Genomic DNA, 15,757 nt, shown 5'->3' on the forward strand with positions numbered 1-15,757 from the left:
ACAAAATAACATCCTGCAGAAACTGGCAGCTAATGGGGTGCAGACCCAAAATTAATAAGAACATCAGCCCTGGCCTTGTCTTACTCAACTGCTGAGGATGCCTGCCTTGATTGGCACAAGTCTGCCTGTGCAAAGCAGGTGAACATAAGATTGAACAAAACATGCCTAATAATAACAGGATGTCTCAAACTTACACCTGTTGATAAACTCTACAAGCTACTTGGCATTGCCCCTCCCACCCCGATGTGCGATGGGAAGTTACTGTTAACTATGAGAGAAATAAGGTCGAACACTGTGAAAGCCATCCACTGCATGGCTATCAGCCTCCTCCCAGTAGACTCAAATCAAGGAAAAGCTTCTTGAGAACCACAGCTCCTCTTAACATTCCCCCAGCAATAGCAAGAGTATCCCTCTGGGCAGCTAAGAATTGTTTAAGGCTAAAAACAATGCAGTTGCTGTTGCCCGTTTTTGGTCAAAAGATATTTAGCCACTTGTGTTCCTTCTATTTTTATCAGTTTTATACTAATTTATGCAATACTTTTGATATGAAATAAATAAATTGGAAGGAGACACATGATCGACAAAGTTAAAAAAGACATTGCTAGATGTGTAGAAATGTCTGTGTTTCAAGAAAGAAAGGCATAGCAGAGGTACAGAAGGGCTGCATGGGTAGCTTTCTATCAAAGAGTGATTGATGAGCTGACAGAAATAAGAGAAATGTTAAATTTGATGTCAGTGTATATTAGAGATTAAATTGGGATACTAAAGAACAATGAATGTTTTCAACCAGCTGAGAACTATAAGGAGGAAAAGAAGAATCAATGAGATTTGGATGTGGTCAGACAGCAACATCTATTGCCAGAGGAGGGGAAGGAAAATGAAGAAGGTCATGCTATATAGAGATCATATGAGAAATCTGCGAAACTCTGGATGACCTCCCCCAATAGCTTCATGTAGAAGTTAAATGTATAGTTAAAGAAGTTAAATGTTTTGAGCCTTGTAGAACTCCAAATGTTTCAGGTTTAATGTTTTAACACTTCAAATCCTGGTCTGAGACTGTAATAAATTTCATTCACTCACATATTTAGATCGAGGATGACTTTGGAAACAGTCTTCCAAAGTCATCCTCTGGAAACACTGCAAAACATTACCTCCCAAATCCATATCAGCAAAGAGCATATAAAGATATAGCAAATGCCACCAGAAGACCAATCACGATACATTCCCCATGTCCAGTGAGGTTTAGAGACAAAGGCTGTGTTTCCTAAAGCAGATTGTAATGGATCCAGGTGATCCACTTCATCCTTGTCATATGCTACAACCAATCAGTTGGACTTAAATCAAAAACGTGAATCAAAAACTAATACCCAGGTAAAAGGAACCACAATTTCTGGATGACAGCTCTGAAGACCTGGGTTTGATTGCCTGCTCAGCAATGGAAATCCATAGGATGACAATAGGCAAATCATATTCCCTCAGCTTCGAAGAAAGGCAAAGGACCCATCTACATAGCACCTAAAATACAAAGTTGCCAGGTTAAAAGGGGGGTGGCTACATGACACTAACAGTAAATTTGCGCTGATTCACTGCAATGGATGAAAAACACAGATTAAAAAGGTCTCCCTTCATTCCAATTTCAGCTGGGAAATGCACACATTCCCATCACTATATATCCCCGGACTAATGAAAAACATGTGATTTCCTTCCCTCCTTTCTGTGGAGACCGCTCCAGCACACATCTGCTTTTTAAAAGCCCGAAACAGCTAATCGGCTGATTGGGTTGTGAAACGGACACACAGCTGATTTAAAGGAAGCATGACCAGAGAACAATTAGAACTCTCTGACACTCTTTATTTTAAAATTTATATATTAAGTAGAGCTTGAATAAACAATTGGGGGAAGAGAGAACGTTGGCTGAAGTTTTTTTTTTTTAATTCCTTCCATTATGTGCTGGGCCTTATATGCGCACACACAAATCTGCTTGTATTTATTTTAAGATATTTGCATGTGCACATATATGGTCCAGCGCATAACAGAGTGATTATTTTTTCAAAAAAAAAAAAAACCCATCCGCCCTCCATCTTGTTCTGATACAGAGGATTTTGGAAAATGGCATTTATAACCTTTTGGAAAGACAGCTTTTTGAGATCATAACTTTTTAGAAAAGCATAACCTCTCAGAGAATTGCCAAAAACCCTTTAGAGTATAATCTTCTCTCATGGTATATAACCAGATATAATTATGCAAGGCAATGGTTTCAATTGTTAGACTGAATAACCTCTTGTCTCTGATCTGTTAGGAAAACAGAGATTTTGCCAGTGCATAAAAAGCAGAACCTTAGAAGTGTTTTTCAGTGCCCAAAAATATATACTCCCCAAGAAAACAACTTGTTTTATATCATGCACTCAAGAGACAAAAATGAAGCAGACTTTGATAAAAATAACATATTTGGTTTACTCACAACCTTCATGTGTTTAGCATACACAGGTACAAAACTTATCAGTCCAGTTTCAGATATGTTTGAGATAATTCTCTGTGCCATCCAGCTAGGGCATCTCTCATATAACAAAACAGCTATCAACAGGTCCCATAGTCAAAAGGGGGGATGGAGGGAGGGCATGTGGTTTGCAGCCCCTTTTGTAACTTCTCAAGAACCATAGAGTAAAGGAAGCTGCATACCAGAACATACATGCAAGAAACAGTAAGTAACAGAACCACAGATAAACATTATTAGAGAAGGCTTGAAGAAGGTTGTCATTTCCCACAGAGGACACCTGTGAGGATGGCGGGGGAAGAAATCCCGGAACTCACAGGTCTGTTTGGGGACCTGTTCTCAGGTCCTCGATTTAAAACCTGCATTTTCATTCTGTCTGGAAGCGCCCAAAGGTAACCCTCTTCTGAACAAACTGAAAGTCATTCATTAAAACTAGACAAACACATGATTCAAGTCATTCATCCAGTAGCTACCTTCACCATAGAATCCAAGAAAACATCCAAAATGTCAGAGCATTTTCAGTTACATTTTCAAAATGCAACATTTAAGCAACCCTTAATGCTTCAAGAAAAATGTCACAGCTCCCATTAAAATTACATTAGAACACTAATTCAATTAAGATTCTTGCCAATGTTCACTACATTCTCCAGAAATACCTGGGAAAGAATGACATTTCAGCAAAGGTGGACTCCACCAGGAAAGCCCTGTGAGAAGCCATGCAAACAAGACCTGGAGGCAAAACTGAGCTGCCTTCAACCTTTTCTTTTGGAATGGTGTGGCATCACTACAGCACAATATGTATGTACAGTACCCCATTTTATCACCAGCATAATAATAAAATAAGCATTTCCCCTCACTACATAATATCTGCACTGGCCAATGGTTGGTTTGTTGTTTTTTAAGGGAACAATCGGATTAAAGAAAATATGTTTTCACAAAACAGAGGGAGGGAGGAACAAAACGCAGTAGGGAATAAAAATGATAATGCAAAAGGGTGGGCACTATGGTAAAAGCAAGGGAAATGGATTCCAGATGCATGTGATTTAATGTAGTGGGTGTTCTCACTGAAAAAGAAACACCTCAGTTTGTTTTGTTATTTGGTTTGTTTATACCTTCAAGGATTTTTTGACTTACATCAATCCTATCACAGTGTATTCTGGATCTGAGAGTGTGTTACTCACCCAGGGTCACCAGTTTACTGTTCTGAAACACACCTTATTCAATATCTTATTTGATGGTATAAAAGAGAACAATATACAAGGTTAAAATGTTTGTTACTTTCAATAACTTTTAAATGTTTTATGTTAATATACAACCTATTAAAGAATCAAGGAAGGTGACATTTCAGTGTGTTTGACAGAGCCCCTGGTAGCACGGTGGGTCAAACTCATGTGCTGGGAGGACTGCTGACTTGAAGGTTGGGTTACTGGCATGAAGGTTGCCAGTTCGAATCCAGGGAGAGTGCGGATGAGCTCCCTCTGTCGGCTCTAGCTCCCCATGAGGGGACATGAGAGAAGCCCCCCACAAGGATGGTAAAACATCAAACATTTGGGTGTCCCCTGGGCAATGTCCTTGAAGACAGCCAATTCTCTCACACCAGAAGCGACTTGCAGTTTATCAAGTCGCTCCTGATACCAAAAGAGTGTGTTTGACCTTCATACACTTTTTATCTAACTGCAGTTTTAAAACCTGCACTCAGAGAAGTACTTGATATACAATATCCAATCTCAAATTAACAGTGTCCCTGCTATCATAAACATAAAGTGTTGCTAATGAAATTCATTCATTTCATTCCATTGTGGGGTTTTTTTGTTGATTAAAAAGAGTTTGGACTGTATGTTATCACCTACAAGGTTATGTTTGCAATCCTATGCAATAAACAATGAAGTGACTGTAAGTCCCATTGAACACAGGATGGCTTGCTTCTAAGGAGGTAGACTGCAATGTAACTAATTTTACCAGTTCAATTCAGCTGGCAAACAAGTTTCTTCCTAAGATTCCAGCATAGGCTGGGACCATAACTCCCATTATCCCCAGCCAGTACAGCCAGGAATCATTGGAGCCGTAGGTATTTGAACTGCCTCCTGCAAGAAACAAAAGAACCACATATGGCTATGAGATGAAAAAACATTTGAAACCGGTCGTGGAAATTCTCTACAAGGAAGCGGAAACTCTCCATAAGGAAACATAGAGGAAAATCTGTGTATACAAACTTTTGTTGGAAATTTCCTTTTACAAGAAAGCAAAAGACACTATTACTTTAAATAGGAAATCTGTTTAAAGACACTTGTATTGGAAATTCCCTCCTACAAGGAAGAAATAGCAATTAGTATTGTGAATATAACAAAATTATGTTTCATTGTATATCACTGACTGTTGCATCCTTTATAAGTTGTGGGAAACAGTAAATGTTTGTGATCACTTTATTATTGTAATAGTGGAATATTGTTTTGCTGATTCAAGGGAATCCGTTTTCTTTATGGAAAAACATTCTACAGGAGAATCTAAATTTTTAAAAGAAAACATCGAATTTAAAAAACATTAATTTTTTTACCCAAAACCCTTCACCTCTTTAAAAACATTTAGGTTTCTACTGGAGGCCTCCAGCAGATGTAGACCATAGACATGCTGGAGGATCTAGTGATTTCGAAACAAAACATATTAATCTACTCTGAAAAAGTTACACTGACAAATATGGAGCGCTGTAGATACACAAAAAAATTCCAATGCTTTTCAGTTTCTCTAATAAAGTTCTCTTGTGTATCAACTAGCATATGACATCATCTCTCTCTACGCACAGAACTAGATTCTCTTGATACCATTCTTTAGTTGCAGCAGTTTGTGGTTGAAAGCATTACTCCAGAATGATTTTTTAAAATCATTCACCTGATTAAGAAGCCAATGGAGCTTTGAAAGCTTGCATGATGTGTTCTGTGCTTTTTTTCTTGATTAATAGAGGCATCACTCTTTTGTAGATTTGGTTTTATTTTTCTGTATAGTCAACATGGCTGCCCCTGAATATATTTTATTCCCGTAGAAAGGAAGACAATTTCTAAATGGATGAGAACAGCAAGACGCAAAGCTATAGTGCTTTCAGCACTTTTGGTATATATTTGTTGCAAGTGTCATCAGTCCCTCAGCAAAATGGCAGTCACAGGAGGGCATGGTTAGTTAAAGAACGTATTGGTGGTCATCCTTGGTATCTACTTTCCTTTTGTAAAGCTGCTAAGAAACTGGGGAGGCGGGGATTCAATGACTGTTGTAAAGCTGCTAAGAAACTGGGGAGGCGGGGATTCAATGACTGTTGAATTAAGCAAGCCACAAAATAATGGAAGGCGTGTTAAGAAAAGAGGAAAACATATTGAATATGGGGTCCATTTGAATGCTGACAAGAGGCCATGCAAAGAAAGGCAAAACTATACGCTATGGCAGGAAAAAGGGGAAAGAATTTCAACATTACTTTAATAATTGGTTTAATGATTAACAACAAACAATAGTAATACATTCTTGTACAATACACATTCCAGTAGAAACGAACAGCAGCCGAACAAAAGAGAGGCAAGGAATAACTTGATAATCAGGTTTCATTGTGATTTTTCCAGCTTTTTCCTAGCATGAAAAGTAGTCAAACATTATATTCAACCTCAGAGCTCAAGACTGAGGAAGGTTGCTGTGCACCACAGCAAATAGCTATGCCTTGTAACTAACTAAACGTCAACTAGGAAAAGCTTTCTTCAGGCCATTTTTCTGAAAGCTGACTTGGCCACACCCAGGTGAGCAAGATCTGCACACCTTTCAACTATCACACTCCATCCTATCTTTTTAGAAAATCAGATTTGTGTTTATTTGCCTTACACTTCCATCCCATCTTTTCTTAATGGGTGAAGGGTAGAAAACAATTTCACTTAGTTACATAAAACATAACTAAACATGTTCATTTCATTTATCACAACTTAATTATGGAAAACAGTAATTGAATATATGTAATAACAGCAACCGTCTTTGGCACAAAAAATGATGTATTAAATGTCACTGTAAGGATTTATTTTGGTAGCAACCAGACTAACACTTAGCATTAAACTAAAAAGTAAATGGAGAAGTGTCATTATCCCAGGCCTACCTAGGTTTATTCGTAACTCTCCAATTATGACAAATAAGAATTGAATGAAGGCAAGTACAAGAGTGCTATTCTTATGTATGTCTGCTCACAAGGAAGTGCAAATGAATTATGTGGAACTTATTGCTTAGGAACAGACTACTACAGAATGAAATGCACCATGTATGCAGATCAGTGCCATGAGATCACTGGATTTGGGAGATCTTAAGGAGCGTCTGTCTAATCAATTTTGTCTGTATACAACTATTACTAATAGTAACCCTGACAAACATGATCCTGTTTATTGTAGTAAAACGTTCCATGAAATGACATGAATCCTTTTTCATTCTTGTGCATTTCAGCCTTCCTTTGCTTTTGTGAAAATTCCTGTCTTCCATAAAAGCCACTCCCCGTTTATGAACTCTTTATGCATTCAATCACACACACTTGGCCCATTCATACTCCATACATGCATAAACAATGCTATCATAGCCATCTTGATGAAAAAACACCCATTTTCCAAGGACCAGGATACAAGTCTTTCAGATGCTAGTGAAGTGTAACAAATCAATTTCCCCTCCATTTTAAGACGCAGGTGCATAAACCCATTTTCCCTGTTAAAACACTGGTTGGAGGTGAGACAATCCTCAGAATAAAAGTCAGCCACATACAAAGTTATTCCAAGTAAATAATTAGCCCAGGCCCATTTCTCCTGGTCTTTTGTTAATACATGTTGAACACATAGATCTTGGCTCTGCCTTACCAAAACATGGAAGAACATTAACTGTTATAGTTCAACTCAAACTAAAACTCAATTCAAGAGCTCACTTTGCAGTACAAAGTGTAGTGTATGAAAGTAAACAACACTCCTTTGCATGTACAGTGCATTCTTCCCAGAACCAAGGAAAGCTAGTTTTTACTGTAGCTCCCAGCCAGTAATATATTCAGAGAATGACAGTTCAAACATTATTTTTCTTCCACATGGAGGAATAACTGACTTTAGCAAGTAACTTAAATGATTACACCCAGAAAACAAAAAGCAATGAGCTAATAATATGTTGGTTTGCCACATTTCTCCTCAAGACAATGGCACCACACAAGCAGATAGTGCCATGTTTGCAAATATAATAGAGCCGCAGTGATGTACAAGCTTCTTACTCAGATGTAAGGGCCATGCTCTTAAGTGATTATAATACTGAAGGGTCAGTCCATTTCCCAGAGCAGGGATGAAAAAAACCCCAGTATTTTACAACTCGACGCACACTTTTTGGGCAAGTAATCTGCAATGTAATTTTTTTTGTCATTTTCAGGGCTGATTTGGGAACATAAATCAGGAGGTGCAATCCACCCTGGGAAACTAGAAGGGCCAATACCTCAGCATAACACTCCTGTCCTAGGAGTAACTACAGCTGAAAGGGGTGACTGGGTAGTTTAGGCTTTTGTGATTTTTATCAAGCACATTTTGAACATTAGAAATTGCTGCTGTTTCTTTTCCAAACTGCCAGTTCCCAGCTGTTTTGTTTGGCAGGACTCATCAAGATGAAGATCACCTGGCTGGTGGCCTGCTACTAGCCAAGCAAAAATGAACAACAGGACACAAGGGATGGCTGGGAGGCCACTTCCACTTCCAGGGGTGGGGCTCACAGGTGGGCTCTGAATTTGAAAACAACATCCCACTGGGAGACTGAACACTCTGAGTCACTGGCCAGACCCCACTCCCTGGAATGACACTGGTCTTTAGCAACAGGATGTGAGCCTCGCCCCCACTATTCCTAGTGGAAATGGATACATTCTTATCCCGGTTCCGTCTGATTTAAGAGGATTGCTTCACCAAAGCAAGAATGGAAACCAGTTTTAAATACTTGAGAATGAAAGCCACACATAGCAGAAAGATTCAACAATCAATATTTAATAAATCCTGTATTTTGGAAATACAGTTAACACATTATCACCACAAAGAATGAGGGACACGAGAGAAGCCTCCCTGCAGGACCGTAACACATCCGGGCATCCCCTGGGCAACGTCTTTGTAGGTGGCTGATTCTCTCACACCAGATGTGACTTGCAGTTTGCAACCAAACAAACAAATAAAACTGTATCCTCAATTTGCTTCTGACACTATAAATAAATACAACCAAGAAGAATGACATTTCTAAGATACCGTGCAATGAGGCACATGCAGTCTCCCTCACTATTTGAAAAGAAAGATGGGTAGGCTTCAGTCTAGCAGAGTCTACTTTGCTTTTCACAAGAAACAAGCAGAGCCAAATACCAAACAGGATTCAGGAACACAAGCAAGGGATTGGAGAACAAGTCATATCTCTGAGTGCATGCACAGCCCAAAAATCTGTTTTCAGTAAGACAAGTGGGGCTCCCACATGCCTATGTACTCCCCTATCCCCTCACAACCTTTCCCATCTTCAACAGCCTAATGTTGAAAGCAGCCTAATGTTGTCTGTTGTTTAAACCACCAGATTGACTACAAATTGCATGGATTAAGGAAGATTTGTTGACAGGGCATGCTGCAAATCACCTAGATATTTACCAGAAGATGTCAATATATCTTTTGTACATCCCCTAAACTGAAAGGACACAAATCACCAGGAACTATTCTCAAGTGGCAGCTTGAAAGCACTGGGAGTGGCATCTACCAGCAAGGGAAGAAGGAAGCCATGCTATCCCTCCTCAGTCAGTGCACAGTGACACCAAAAGGCTACAACCCAGCAGGAAAACAACAGAGGATGAAAGGAAAGGATTAAGAATCCCAATGGGAAGGAGAGAAGAGAATGGGCTTGCCACTCCCTTCAACGGAGACACTACTGCAGAATATAGTCCTTTCCCCCATAAAACCTTCTTACAGCTACAGAAGGGAATTATTATCACAAACTGGGGGGAAACCAACAGAAACCAACTGGATCTGCATTTTTGGAAGAACTTACTTCACTGCCTTCTCAGACCACTCCCTAAGCGGCAAGCTGATACCAAGAAATCGATAAGCAAATAGAGGACAATAAACAAGGAGGTGCTTGAGATTTTTAAAACCAAGATACATACAAAGCCAGGAACAGGGACATTAGACTTTGGAAGAAAAAAAAAACAAGCAGGCAAAAGAAAGATATATGTTTCTTTCTTTCACCTCTCCTTTCTTTCACCTCTCCTATTCCTCTTTCTCCACCCCATGTTTTCTGGACTGACAGGAAGTGTTTACAGAAGGCAAAGTCAGTGTAAACCTAAAGAGTAGGGAGAGAGGGAGGCAAAAAAGCAGATTGTTTTGCCTCCCCGCTTACCTGCCCTCAAGGATTGTAGGTACAGCAAAGGCGTGTTGGGAAACCCGCTCCTGGGAGCCTAAGGGCCTTTCCGCACAGCCATATAATCCAGAATATCAAGGCAGAATAACCCACAACATCTGCTTTGAACTGGAATATCTGAGTCCACACTGACTCGGTTCAAAGCAGATAATGTGTGATTTTATTCAGCTGTGTGGAAGGGGCCTAATTCCTCCTGCAGAGAGGAAGGGCAGCCCTTAAGGGACATGAAAAAGGCAGACATGCAAAACAGGCACCCACTGCCCTCTTGTCACATCATCTGAACACATGCCTCACTTTCTCATTTACTCACACACACCCTCCCCACTGGAGGACCAGTTTCTGCATGGGATCTATTCAGCCTTTGCAGCCATTGTTAGGAACTCCTTAAAAGAACGTGTCCAGAAAAGGGCAACCAAAATTATCAAAGGTTTAGAAGCCATGCCCTAGGAGGAGTGGCTGAGGGAGCTGGGTCTGTTTAAGAAAAGAAGCCAGAGAGGGGACAGTAGCCATGTGTAAATATCTGAAAGGGGGTCACATTGAGGAGGGGGCCAGGCTTGCTTTCTGCTGCTCTGGAGACTGTGGGACACAATGGAGCAATAGGTTCAAACTGCAGAAGAGAGATTCCACCTAAACATGGGGGAGAACTTCCTGATGGGAAGAGCTGTTAGACCACACATGGGAAAATTTGGGCCCTTCAGGTGTTTGGACTTCAACCTCACAATTCCTAACAACCTCAGGCCCTTTCCTTTTCCCCCTCCCTATTCCTTTTACAACTGACAACAAAGGGGAGGGGCTAGAGCGCCTCCACGCCCCAGACCAACTGCCAACTCCCTTCACACACACACACACCCCCTAGCTTCTTCCAAAGACCAAGCACACCCTGCACCTTGGGGGGAGGGGCACATGAGCCCTTTCCCCACACAGAGCCCCCATGGAGGGAAGGAGGAAGGGAGCTCGCCTTCCCTATGGGTTTCCTCGAGGGCATCCTCTCCCTAAGTGCAAGCCTCATTCTCTCAAAAAGATAAAGAAGGCCATCAGGGCTTTCTCAGTGGTGGCTCCTCGGCTCTGGAACTCTCTCCCCAGTGAGATTAGATCAGCAGCCTCCCTCCTGGCCTTCAGAAAGAAAACCAAGACATGGTTATGGGACCAAGTTTTGGCCAGTAAAGTAATGCAGTAAAAGAAATAAATATGGAATATGTGCAATTGACAATTGGAATGGCTCTGGGTCTACGATGTTGGATAATGTGATTTTAATGCTTATATTATGTGGTTTTAATTCTATGTCCTCGTGTCTAAATGTTGTTTTATCTCATGTTTATTTGTTTTATTGATTTTAATGCATAGCTATATATTATTTTTGTTTAGATTTAATTATTTGGTTTTATATGTATGTTAGACATTGAATGTTGCTGTTACTATGTTGTAAATCGCTTTAAGTCCACTGAGGTGAGAACAGCAGTATATAAATACAGAACAGCATATCTATCTATCTATCTATCTATCTATACAAATAATAAAAGTGAAAATGTGTATGTGTGGAAGTGTCCACTTACACAAACAGGCTCCTGCCTCCACAAACAGCTATAACCCACAGTGCTGAGGAGACACCAAAGCTCTCCCTCCACTGACACTGCAGGTTATAGTGAGCACCATGAACATGTAACCCAAACCCTGCCAATGTTCTCCCCAAATACCACCCAAGTGAAAGGGACAATTTCCTCCTAGATTTTCTGTTTTTACCTCCATGGCAGACATCCCAGTGTTCCTTTCTCTCTGCATTGGTGTGGAATTTGCATGACCCCGCCCACTGCCTCTCCCTTAACCCTTTCCTACTCCTTTCTATGGCACACAACAAACAGGAATTGCACCTAGTCAATGACAGATCTGGACCAAACTTGGTACACAGACCCAACATGGCCAACTGTGCATACAGGCCTGGCTTGGAGGTGATTGTCTTTGGCATATGGGAGTTACAGTTCACCTTTATTCAGCGAGCACTGAACCCAGCCAATTATGGATCTGGACCAAACTTGGCACACAGACCCAACATGGCCAACTGTGCATACAGGCCTCGTTTTGGGGGGGGGGGGTGATTGTCCTTGGCATTGCGGGAGCTGTAGTTCACTTGCATCAAGAGAGCACTGAACACAGGTGACACTGATACTGGACCAAACTTGGCACATAGACCAACAATAAATACTGGAAGGGTTTGGGGTTATTGGCTCACCATTTTGGGACTTGCAGTTCACCCACATTCTAATGGGAGCGTTCATTAAAAAAAAAACAGGTAAGGCTGGCTTTCCCCCCTAAGAAATAGAGCTACAAATGACGAAACTGATGTGACCTAACAGTCCAAAACAAACAATGCTTTTTTCAAATCACCCGGGCACCGCCGGGTCCCCCCCATGCTAGTATATACGGTAATAAATAAACACAGCCGCACTGGAAGGCGGGCTTCACTGGGGAGGCGCTGCGGCAGGAAAGGAAAGGAAGCGAAAGGAGCCGCCGCCTTTGGGGGGGAAGCCGGCTTGGGACGGAGGGCGACCCAGGCCCGCAACGAGGCGCTTCCCGAAGAAACACAATCCCAGCCCAGGGAGGGGAGGAGAGCATAGGATAGGATAGGAAGAGGCGGCCGCCTTGCCTTCTCGCCTCATGAATGACTTTCCAAGCCAAAGCCCCCAAATTTCGCGCGCGGAGGGGGAAGGAGGCAGGGGGGCTTCTTCCTCCCACGCTGCCCCCCGTCTCCCTCTCTCTCTCCCTTCCCTCCAAAGAGCCCCACAAACTGAAGGGGAAGAAGGAGGAGAAAGGTGCCTGCCACTCACCTCCTCCCCGCCGCCGTCTTTCCCACGAGGCTCTTTCCCCCCCACTTTCCGGGAGGGCTCTCTCTCAGTGGGGCTCGGAAGGGAGCAAAGTTTGCGCGTGGGGCAGGGAAAGGGGAAGCCTCCGTTGGGCAAGCCTCCTCCTCCTCCTTCAGTTCTCCGTGGGTCCCGCCGGGCAGGGACGGGCTTCCCACGGAGGCGTCGGCGGCGGAGCCCCCCCTTGGCGTCGCCCTCCCCGCATTGGCCTCGAGCCCCAGGGCGGCCGCGAGTGGGCGACAAGGCCGGGGCGCGACGAGGGCGAGGAGGAAGCAGGAGAAGGAGAAGAAGAAGGGACCCACGCCCAAAGCCCCGGGCGCTCGCTCTCTCGCTCGCTCGTCACTCCAGCCTCCCCGAGCAGCTGATAGGGCTCAACCCTCGCGCCCCCGACTGCGCGGTGGGCTGGGGAGGCTGTCAATCACGCCCAGGGGGCGGGGCCAGGGAGAAAGCCAGCAACGAGGTCTCTCTGCGGGGCTGAGGGAAGGAGAGGGAGGGAGGGAGGGAGAGGAAGCGCGCCTGCTTTGGGTGGGGGAGTGTATTTTTAGAGCGTGCTGCTTCCTCCAGGGAAATAAAACCACCTCTTCTGCCTTTCAAGGGTGGGCAGGGCCTCCGCCGTCGGTCTTATTTCCCTCCCAGGCGCGCTCTTCCTTCAGCACGCTCCCATTTCCTTCCTTCCCTATCTGGGGTCGCGCCCGCCCCGCGCTGAAGGTCTCGGGCTTGGTTCTGTCATCAGGCCCTCCTTCCTGGGCTCTGCCGCGCAACGAGGGGCCCGAGGGGCGGAGGAGGCCCCACCCGCCTGGTGGGAGGGAGGGCAGGGAGGGGAGGGGGCGCCACACAAAGGAAGGAGGGGCCGGGCCCTCGGTCCACCAGACCCCCCCCCCCCTTTTGCCCCGACGGAGGACGGACACGCCCTTCCAGACCGGAGCCCAGCATCCTTTATTGGCAACACTTCGAGCAGGCCACAGTTTGGGTAGTGCACTGAACATGAACTTTGTTTCATGCACACCATTGTAGTCTATAGTGCATGACATTAATTTTGGGCTATGTGTCTGTGCATAAAACAAATGAATTTCGCCTTTAGACTTGCATCCCATTTCTAAGATAATTCATGATGTGTTCCCATGCAAATCATCATCATCAAGGACAATCACAGGTGGGAAAGAAAAGGAGCCTCCGATGGCACAGTGGGTTAAACCCTGGTGCCAACAGAACGGATGACTTGAAGCTTGGGTTGCTGATCTGAAGGTTGCCAGTTAGAATCCAACCTGGGGAGAGTGCAGATGCGTTCCCTCTATCACAGGCATGGGCAAACATGGGCCCTCCAGCCAGGTGTTTTGGACTCCAACTCCCACAATTCCTAACAGCCTACCAGCTGTATAATGTAATGCGGCTGCTAAAAAAGCCAATGGGATTCTGGCCTGCATAAATAGGGGTATAGCATCTAGATCCAGGGAAGTCATAGGTAAAGGTAAAGGTTTTCCCCTGACGTTAAGTCCAGTCATGTCTGACTCTGGGGGTTGGTGCTCATCTCCATTTCTAAGCCGAAGAGCCAGCATTGTCCGTAGACACCTCCAAGGTCATGTGGCCAGCATGACTGCATGGAGCACCGTTACCTTCCCGCCAGAGCGGTACCTATTGATCTACTCACATTGACATGTTTTTGAACTGCTAGGTTGGCAGAAGCTGGAGCTAACAGCGGGCGCTCATTCCGGTCCTGGGATTTGAACCTGCGACCTTTCAGTCTGCAAGTTCAGCAGCTCAGTGCTTTAACACACTTCGCCACCGGGGCTCCATGGTGAAGTCATGCTACCCCTCTATTCTGCCTTGGTCAGACCACACCTGGAATACTGTGTCCAATTTTGGGCACTGCAATTGAAGGGAGATGTTGACAAGCTGGAAAGCATCCAGAGGAGGGCAACTAAAATGATCAAGGGTCTGGAGAACAAGCCCTATGAGGAGTGGCTTAAAGAACTGGGCATGTTTAGCCTGCAGAAGAGAAGGCTGAGAGGAGACATGATAGCCATGTACAAATATATGAGGGGAAGTCATAGGGAGGAGGGAGCAAGCTTGTTTTCTGCTGCCCTGCAGACTAGGACGACAAACAACGGCTTCGAACTACAGGAAAGGAGATTCCACCTGAACATCAGGAAGAACTTCCTCACTGTGAGAGCTGTTCAGCAGTGGAACTCTGCCCTGGAGTGTGGTGGAGGCTCCTTCTTTGGAGTCTTTTAAGCAGAGGCTAGATGGCCATCTGTCCAGGGTGCTTTGAATGCGATTTCCTGCTTCTTGGCAGGGGGTTGGACTGGATAGCCCAAGAGGTCTCTTCCAAGTCTACTATTCTATGATTCTATGAGTTGGAGTCCAAAACACTTGGCTGGAGGGCCCAAGTTTGCCCATGCCTGCTCTATCAGCTCCAGCTCCATGTGGGGACATGAGAGAAGCCTCCCACAAAGATGGTTAAAAACATCCAGACATCCCCTTGGCAACATCCTAGCAAACAGCCAATTGTATTACACCAGAAGCGACTTGCAGTTTCTTAAGTCACTCCTGACACACACAAAAAGAAAACAAACAAACAGGTGGCAAAGTAGGACTGGGTTGCTGTGAGTTTTCCAGGCTGTATGGCCATGTTCTACATGTATTCTTTCCTAACGTTTCACCTGCATCTGTGATAGGCATCTTCAGAGTTTGTGAGGTCTACGTATTGTCAAAGGCTGGAATCACTGGGTTGCTGTGAGTCTTTTGGGCTGTATGGCCATGTTCCAGAAGCTTTCTCTCATGATGTTTCACCCACATCTGTGGCAAGCATCCTCAGAGGTGTGAGGTATGTTGGAAACTAGGCAAGGGAGGTTTATATATCTGTGTAAGGTCCAGGGTGGGAGAAAGAACTCTTGTCTGTTGGAGGCAGGTGTTGCTGTTGTAATTAATCACCTTGTTTAGCATATGATGGCCCTGTGGCCTCAAGGCCTGGCTTCTTCCTGTCTGGGAGAATCCTTTGTTTGGA

The 15,757-nt window shown here is 44.0% G+C and overlaps 1 protein-coding gene across 1 annotated transcript in view; it reads right to left on the reverse strand.

The window, feature by feature from the left end:
* The window catches only part of hras (HRas proto-oncogene, GTPase), a 69,049-nt gene extending 55,867 nt beyond the window's left edge, over nucleotides 1–13,182 (reverse strand). Inside the window, exon 1 of the mRNA XM_008108607.3 lies at nucleotides 12,721–13,182. The gene's annotated coding sequence lies outside the window, so the exon portion shown is untranslated. The remainder of the gene's footprint in view (nucleotides 1–12,720) is intronic.
* Between the last annotated feature and the right edge of the window lie 2,575 nt (nucleotides 13,183–15,757).

This window comes from Anolis carolinensis, chromosome 1 (genome assembly GCF_035594765.1).
Source record: "Anolis carolinensis isolate JA03-04 chromosome 1, rAnoCar3.1.pri, whole genome shotgun sequence".
NCBI classification, from domain to species: domain Eukaryota; kingdom Metazoa; phylum Chordata; class Lepidosauria; order Squamata; family Dactyloidae; genus Anolis; species Anolis carolinensis.